The 8,929-nt window shown below is 55.7% G+C and overlaps 1 long non-coding RNA gene across 1 annotated transcript; it reads left to right on the top strand.

Moving 5' to 3' along the window:
* Positions 1 to 213: 213 nt before the first annotated feature.
* Positions 214 to 5,247, top strand: LOC116550662. Its single transcript, XR_004268521.1, has 2 exons — positions 214 to 353; positions 5,043 to 5,247. It is a non-coding gene; the product is annotated as an uncharacterized LOC116550662 (long non-coding RNA).
* Positions 5,248 to 8,929: the final 3,682 nt, after the last annotated feature.

The raw sequence follows: 8,929 nt of genomic DNA, 5'->3' as shown, positions 1-8,929 counted from the left end.
ATGAGGTGCCGCTATTGAAATCAGGTCCATCTGGATCCGTGTGGAATGTGGAAGGAGCCACATGTGCAGCGGCGCTGGCATACCGTGAGAATACGAGAGGATGGTGAGTCCCACGCAGTGCCACGGAGGGGGAAAGGCAGCCCGGTGAGGCAGCCGGTGGCTCGGACCCGTTCTGTGACCCAGCCGTGGCGCTGCACTCCACGGCGGGTTTCACTGCTTCTGTCACAACTCAGGGAACAAGGCCGTTGGATGAGGTGCTAGGACCGCTGATGAGGAGGCCTGGCGGAGCAGGGACCCTGACCTGCGCTCACAGAAACACCCATCTGCTCCGCAGTCCAAGCCTCAGGAATTGCGTGTGAGGTTCAGCCACAAATCACAGCAGGCACAAGGAAGAAGCAAACAGGGAAGTCCCCGAATTCGGAGTGAGAAACGGCAGGATTTCATACCCTCTTGGGGGCCTGCACTTGGAGAATGACTGCAGCTGGATTTCAAACCCGAGGAATTCACTCTCCGTCCCTGTCGTGTGGGTCACAGGGGAAGAGGAGCCGCTCAGAACTATTGGACTGTGCTCTCTAATCGGGTTGTTAAGAATAGTATTGGTGGGTTTTTTTCTATTGCTGTTGTTTTTTGATTTTGTTTTTGAGATGGAATCTCGCTCTGTTGCCCAGGCTGGGGTGCAGTGGCACAATCTTCGCTCACTGCGACCTCTGCATCCTGGGTTCAAGTGATTCTCCTGCCTCAGCCTTCTGAATAGCTGGGATTACAGAAACGTGCCACTACACCTGGTTAATTTGTGTATTTTTAGTGGAGATGGGGTTTTACCATGTTGGCCAGGCTGGCAACCCCCCTCTGCAGCAGCACAGGCTGGAGGGGTCCCAGCATCCCATCCGCCAGGATCCCAGGACGTGGGGTGGCAGGGCCCAACCCTCCTCTGGGTTCTCCTGGGGGCTGAGGAGTTGGGTCCAGGGCATCGTGAGGACACGGGACCCCCCATTGTCGGCTTCCTGTGAACACTCAGGCCCGGTAGGGCAGAGCAGTAGGTGAGGGCCCATGTCTGGGACCAGGCTGTCTCACTCCTAACCCCTTCTCTCCCTCCTTCCTGCTGTTCAGCCTTGGCAAGTTACATGACCTTCTGGACCTCAGTGTCCTCATCTGTAAGACGGGTGTTGTGCTGTGGATGTGAGGAGCCAATGGGAGTGCTGCTGGCTGGCGGCATTTGCCTGGGGCTCTGATCCAGGGTCGCCAGAACCCAATTCCACATTAGCCAGGGTTCTGGCAGCCGGGACCACTGGGAGACAGACTGCTCGGGTCCCCAGCAGACTTGGGTCAGGCCCTTCCTGGGCCCCTACGGCCCCCATGCTCACGCTGTACACTGGCCTCAGGGGGTGGGGAGTATTCCCAGCCCTTTCCCAGGCAGAATTCTTGGTGATTCTGCTCTGATTAGTGCTGGGGGAGGGGATCTCGGGTCCTTAATCCCCAGGGTGGGTGGTCACCACATTCCAGGGGTCACCATCGGCACTGGCCTCAAAGTCCTCAGCACCAATTGACATAAAATCCATGGGGATTCAGCCGAAGGCTCACACATGTAATCCCAGCACTTTGGGAAGCCAAGGTGGGAATGTCGCTTGAGCCCCTGAGTTTGAGACCAGCTGAAGCAACATAGTGATACCCCATCTCTCCAAAAATACGAAACACGGTTAGCTGAGGGTGGTGGCATGCGCCTATTGTCCCAGCTACTGGGGAGGCTGAGGCAGGAGGATTGTTTAAGTCCAGGAGGTCAACGCTGCGGTGAGATATGATCACGCCACTACACTCCAGCCTGGATGACAGAGCCAAACTCTGTCTCTAAAAACAAAACAAACAAAAACTCCATGAGAATTCCCTCAGGGATGGAAAATTACTTCCAGCCATTGGGAGCAGAGTGCACCAACTGGGCACGGGGTGCCCCACTATGGGAGAGAGAGGCTCCTTTCTGCAGCTTAATCACCCCGACGGACTAATGAGGCTAGCCGTTCCCAGGAAGCGTGTTTTACGTAACTGCTGGTAATGAGACTGGTGAGGCTGCGTGTGTGTGCGTGTGCGCGCTCGTGACTCGGGAAGCCTCCAAGCTGCCAGGATTCATTCGTCTTCTCTAATGAGCCTCATGGGAACATGACCACCCTGCAGGAAGGAGAAAGCGGGATGGGCTTGCTTTCCAGCAGCTCTGCTCCAAAAGTGGAAGAACTTACTGCCTTCAGGGACACTCCACAGCTCCTGCCTCTGCTCATTTCTACGTCACTCAAGTGAGCAGCTCCTGAATTTGAAGAGGCATGTGTACATAAGTACATGCATTCACACATGCACGCAGGCCACATGTGAATATGTGCACATGCATTCATGGTGTACACTCCACACACATGTCCACAGGCATACACCCTCACATGCTATATATGTGCATGTGTGCCTGCATTCACGCGCACAAACCACACATATGTACACACAGACTTGCATTGCGCAGCACACGTGCACACACATGCACCACACACATCACACATGTGCAAACATGTATCACACTGCACACATGCATATAAACATGCACCACACACCACACCACACACATGCACACAGACACACATCACACCCACACCACACATATGTGCACATAGACCTGCATCACACAGCACGTGTGCATATAAACATGCACCACACACCACTTCACATGCATCTGTGCACAAACCTGTATCACACAGCACACATGCATATAAACATGCACCACGTGCCACACTACACACATGTGTATACATATCACACACAGACTTATACATGCGCAATCATTCCCACACACGCCATATGCATTTATATACCCACACACATCACTGCCACATATGCATGTGTTGCATACCTGTGCACATGTACCACACACACCACATGCATGTGCATGGGTGCATGCAACACACTTACACATGCCATGTACCTGTGCACAGGTGCGTGCACTCACACATACCACAGATGTATACACACATAATTTGTATGTACACATATATGCACATAGACCTGCATTTACATATATACCTGCCATAGAAGCCAGGTGTGAAAATGAAAACCTCAGAACCCAGAAGCCGTTATAAGAGGAGATGGACCCAGCCAGGAGGAAGCCGCCTCCACCAGCTGCAGCACTCAGGGCATACAAAGGACCCCTGGGTGAGGGGCCAAGCCGAGTGGCTGATGCTGGAGGAAAGCTGGGGGGGCCAGGACAGCCCCCTAGGGCCGCCTTGGTCCCAGCGCCGACCGCGACTCCTTCCTCCGGCTGCCTCATTCACTGGGCTTGAGTCGACAAGAACCTGCCAGGGAGGGCGGCAGGAGCACAAGGCTGAGGGAGCCTCAGAGTTTTCCTTGCAATGACGAGACCCAGGAAGCGGGGAAGGGCCTCCACACACCCGGGGCTCAGCGGGGACCAGGACATGGCGGCGGCTGGATGGACCCCAAAACCAGGCAAGACTGATGGAGAGCGTGGATCAGGGAGTTTCTGCACCAGCTCTTCGCACAATGAGGAAGGGTCTTGCTGCTACAAAATAGAAGAAACTCAGCAAACAACTTCTCTGAGCAATGGTTAAAGACACCCCCTCCCCCAGCACGTGTGGTCCTGGAACTCATGCTGTACATGGTTTCGGCTCTTGCTGGGGGGCTCCTGCGGCCCTTGGGTTTGAAGTCAGCAGAGGCCTGGCCTTGCTGCCTGCCCATGTGCCCGCCTGCCCATGTGCCCGCCAGCCATATGCCAGCCTGCCATGTGCCCGCCTGCCTGCCCACTTGTCCTCCGGCAGCATGGTCTGGGCAATGGCAGTGGAATGGGGAAGCAGCCCTACTTTCCTCTCTGGCCCGGGGTCTGAGTGGGGGACCCTGGCCATGGCATGTGTTTGTCCTCAGCTCTGCACTGGCCCCCACAGGCCCCTGGGGTTAACCTGGGCCCGGAGTTTCTAGGAAAGAGGGGTGTGGGCTGAGTATACAGGGCTCACCCTTCCTGTGGGGGCCAGAGGGCTCCTCTGCCCCTCCCAGGCCCACTTCCTTCCTCCCACACGGACGGCCCGGGGGTTCAGCCCTGGAAAATATGAGCAGCTTGGCTGTGGCTCGACGTCCTCTTTCTACTGGCCTGCACCTGGGACCCACTTCCTGCTGGCTGCCACTGCTGGTGGGTCCAGGGCAGCCTCAGCCATGGGTCAGCCCTGCAGCCAGCGGCCCACGCAGAAACCATACTGCCTCATGCCGCATGCCCAGCATGCGGGCAGCTGGGGGGTCCTAAGCAGCAGGGGAGGATCTACTAGACTTGAGAAGCCAGGAATCCACACCAAACCAGGGATCTGGTGGGAGAAGAAGTCCAGCTCCTCAGCCTGGCCCCCGGAGACTGGGCATTTGTCTGCTCCCTGTCCCTCCCAAAGACTCAGGGGCTGAGTCCCAAGGGCTCCTGTGGCAGCTCTGTGCCCACCATGCCAGCCCCTCCACCGCCTCTTCTAGCTCTGGCTTCAAGGCTTTCTCCCTGGTGCCCACGGTCAGCCCTCTGCCCAGCAGTTACCTCCGTCCAGGCACACACAGGTCTTGTTCCCGCCTTTGCCTATGGGGCCCCTCCACGGATGGCTGGAGGACCCTTATGGACCCTCAGCTGGTCATCTGCTGCCTGTTCCTGTGCCCACAGCCAAGGTGGCCTGATCTCACAGCACAGGGTGAGTCAGCTGGGAGGAATCAGGGGAGGCGACTGTCCAGCCCCCTCTGACCCCGGCAGTTACTGGCCCTGCACTGGGCCCGGTTTCCACACCTGTCAACAGCAGGTTAGGACTTTATGCAGAGTCACGCAGTCTTCACACGCACACACAAGCTGGTATACACACGTATGTGCAGACACATGCACAGGCAAACACATGCGTACGCATACCATTATGGATTGAGTTGTGTCTCTCCCTAATTCCTGTTGGAGTCCTAACCTCCAGGATCTGTGAATGAACTTACTGGAGACAGGCTGCAGCTAACCAAATAGAAATGAGGTAATGAGGGTGTGTTTGTGTTTCTTTTAGAGGGGGAGGTCTGGACACCATGTGAAGACAGCTGGGGATGCATCTGCAAACTGAGGAGCCACGATGGCTGGGGGACCCCTAGGAGCTGGGGGAGGCCTGGAGCAGCCTCTCCCCAACAGCCTCAGGAGGAACCAGCCTGCTGAACCCTGACCTCGCACTTCTGGCCCCCAGAGCTGTGAGATAATAAATGTCTATTGTTTAAGCTCCAGTGTGTGGTAGCTTATTACGGCAGCCCTAGCAAACTGTGCACCCAGGAACAGGCCAGGCACACAGGCACACAGACACAGACACACAGGCACACGCACACAGACACAGACACAGACACAGCCACAGGCACACAGACACACAGACACACAGGCACACAGACACAGACACACAGGCACATGCACACAGACACACAGGCACACAGACACACAGACACAGACACAGGCACACGCACACAGGCACAGACACACAGACACAGACACACAGGCACACGCACACAGACACAGGCACACAGGCACACAGACACAGACACAGACACACAGACACAGGCACAGAGGCACGCAGGCACACGGACACAGACACACAGAAACAGAAGGAAGAACTGACCTGAATTTGCCCCACTCCCCGCTGCCAAAATTCATTTCCTAGCCCCAGCGTCTCAGAAGGTGACTGCATGTGGAGCTGGGGTCTTTACAAGGCGATTAGGTTAAAATGTGGTCATTAGGGTTGCACTGGCCCAGTCTGGGGAGTCTCATAAGAAGAGCAGATGAGGGCACAGACACACAGACAGAGGGACGGCCCTGTGAGGACACAGGGAGAGACGCGTCTGCAAGCCAAGGACAGGCCCCAGGAACCCGCCCGGCTGCACCTGGGTCTCTGACCCCAGCCTCCGGAACTGTGAGAAGCAGGCGTCTGCTGTTCAAGCCACCTGTCCTGCGCATCCTTAGGGCAGCCCAAGCAAAATGATAAAATCCCCAGCGCCTCATCCCCACGGATGTAAGCCTGAGAGTGCACCTGTCAAAGGCATTAGGATAAAAACAACTGGAGAGCGTGCCCCGCATCAACACAGACACGGAACGCACAACCAGATGTCAGCAATCACGCCCAGCAAGAAAACTAGACAATACCCAGGAGCAAACGCGCTTCCGCCCGGGACTCCCCACCACCAGACGCACTTTCGCCCGGCACTGGAGAGCCATTTGCTATCTGAGCGTCCATCGGTGTCATCCATGTAGTAGCAGAATAAAAGAATAAAACACGATCATCTCAATAATGCAGAGAAATCTTTCAACAATCAAGCAACACCATTTTCACAGATAAGAACTCGAAACAGGCTAAGAATACAGTGGAACTCTCTCAATATGATACGGGCTGCTTGTGAAGAGCCTAGAGCTAAAGTCAGACGTGACGGTGGCATGGAACACCGATCTCACACAAACTCACGCAGAAACAGAAGGAAGAACTTCTGATGCGGCTTGAATTTGCCCCCCTCCCCACTGCCCAAATTCATATCCTAACCCCAGCGTCTCAGAAGGTGACTGCATGTGGAGAATGGGATCTTTACAGAGGTCACCAAGTTAAAATGTGGCCATTAGGTGAGTTTCCCTCTCAGTCTGTGAAGGAGGTGAGGCTGTCTGCCTGACTGCGTCTATCCGTGCTGTACTGGAAATGCCGGCTGTGCCGTCAGGGAGACAAAGGGGTCGTGCAGTTTGGACAGGGGCCTGTTACCAGGGTGTGGCCTTTCCCCCAATCCCACCCTCCGACTCCACCCTGCGCTGCCAGGGCTGGGACTCCACAAACCACATCTCTGCTCGGCCCACTGGCCCCCCCTTAGACTGCCAATAAGGGGTGCTGGAGAGACCGCCAAGCTCCGAAGGCACAGGGGAGGCCAGGCAAGTGTTCCGGGTTCCAGGAGACTGAAGTCTGTGAGCGCTCCTGCATCACACCCTTGAGTGGGAGACAGCTGACAAGCATGGAAAGAGGGCTGCCCACAGAAGGTTGTGTCACGTCGCTCGGTGATTGCACACGGGGCTTGCTGGGGCCCAGAAGCCAGGACCCAAGACACAGCTTTGATGTGAATCCAGGCAGCCTCGAGGTCCCTCTGGCCTCCCTGCTCCTGTCCCTCGCAAAGCAGGAAGTTGTTCTCTGAATCCCCCTTATCTGCCTGAAGTTCACACCTGCCCAAGAAGAAGACAATGGCCTGAGTCCCCTCCCTGTTTTCGATTAACCGAGCTCCTACCCAGGAAGAAAGGCTGACGTTTGTCAACACAACACACCTAGCAAATCTCACCACCATTGTCTGCTCCAGTGGACTTTGCCCCAGGCCATTGTCTGTTCTTCAAGCCCACTGAATTCCCTAAAGATGATTTACCACCTCCGTAAAACCACTCACACCGCCCTATCTCCTTTCCCCTAAGAGGAAGGTGCATGGCTGGCTGTGGGCCCCTGGGCTTTGGGGTAACCATCCTCCTAAGAGTCTCCGCGCTACACTCGTTAGAATAAATCTGTCAGCCTTTTCTTCAGTTAATCTGCCTTCTGTGAGTTGACTTTTCCAGCGAACCTTTGGAGAGCAAAGGGGACGTTTTTCCCTTGGCCCCTGCTAGCCTACTTTTTTTTTTTTTTTGGTTCTGAAAACACTTTTGGGGGAGGGAGAGGAAGTGTGATGAAGAAAATGGGATAAAATGCACAAAGTTAGTAAGTCCGAGTAAAGCGCTCCGTCTCTACCCCTGCAACTTTGTCCTCTAAGCTTTAAATTTCAAAACGAAGCACTAAAGAATGAGAGCATGAAGCTGGGAAAAGTCATCGTTTCTCCCACAGGGAAGCAGCCGTGTGCCCATGATCAAAACCAGCCAGGGTCCGACGCCAGGACTTGGAGGCGGTTCCCCGTCGGAACGCTGAGCCGGCATGTTTCGCAGCTGACCTCAGCTCCCTGCAGCTGGGAGCACATTTTTTCCTATCGGATGTTCTTTCGCAGAAAAAGAATGTTCAGATTTTTGCTTTTGGTCTCACTGTTGGTGATGCTTTTACGGATGTGTGCGGCCGGACACACACAGGCCCACGCCATTCATTTCTCTTTCCACTAGCTAGGTTAGGCTTGCCTGTCCACAGAACACATATTCCTGATTCCCTGGCCGCGCCAGGCAGCCTCGGCGCCTGGGGTGTGTTGGGAGCAGCCAGGGAACCAGTGAGCTGCCGAATTTGTGGGCTGCTGGGTGGAGAGAGCTGGTGTTAGAGGCTGTCAGATGTGGAAGTAATCGACAGGACCCCAGGTCCCGTGGTTTTCAGTCTTCAATCCGTTTCGTGCACAACAGCACTGGAATAAAAGAGGCCAAGTATGTGAAGTGCAAAAGCAGCCCTGATCTACCTGAGCGGGCAGCTGCTCCAGGACCTTCTCGGAGTCCCATGCCCTGTCCTGAGCCCCCCGACCTCCCATGGAGACCCAGGGACCAGGCCACTAAGGGAAGTCAGCAACTAGGGCCCCAGACTTCAGCCTGGTGGTCCATGCCAGGAAGGGCCCAGCCACACAATGCTGCCCGATGAGTGAGGCTTGAAGCCCAAGGGCAGCCTCTCCCGGAGCAGCTGCGGCCCAGTCAGGCCTCTTCTCCAAGCCCCTTCTCTCCGTGCGTCATTTTGTTTTGTGTGTGGTGGACACCATGAGTGGCCTCCCGCCAGCGAATCTGACCAATGATGACTAGCGACCATTCCTGGCTGCTCTGTGAAGCGGGGCCCTGTCCACACAGGGAATCTGGGTTCACAGCCAACTCCAGGACTGAGATCTTTGCTCAGGTCAGAGCCAAGATCTGGGGATCCAGCTATTCCCCCACCCATCAAATGTCCCTTAGTACCTGAGCCCCTGCTGCCCAGGGGCACCATCGAGCCAGAGCCCCGGGGGAGGGCCCCAG

Source organism: Sapajus apella, unplaced genomic scaffold (assembly GCF_009761245.1).
Source record: "Sapajus apella isolate SASKATOON/1434 unplaced genomic scaffold, GSC_monkey_1.0 scaffold8, whole genome shotgun sequence".
In the NCBI taxonomy this organism is placed as follows: Eukaryota; Metazoa; Chordata; class Mammalia; order Primates; family Cebidae; genus Sapajus; species Sapajus apella.
The sequence above is the reverse complement of the archived record's forward strand: the minus strand, read 5'-3'. Positions and strand labels throughout refer to the sequence as shown.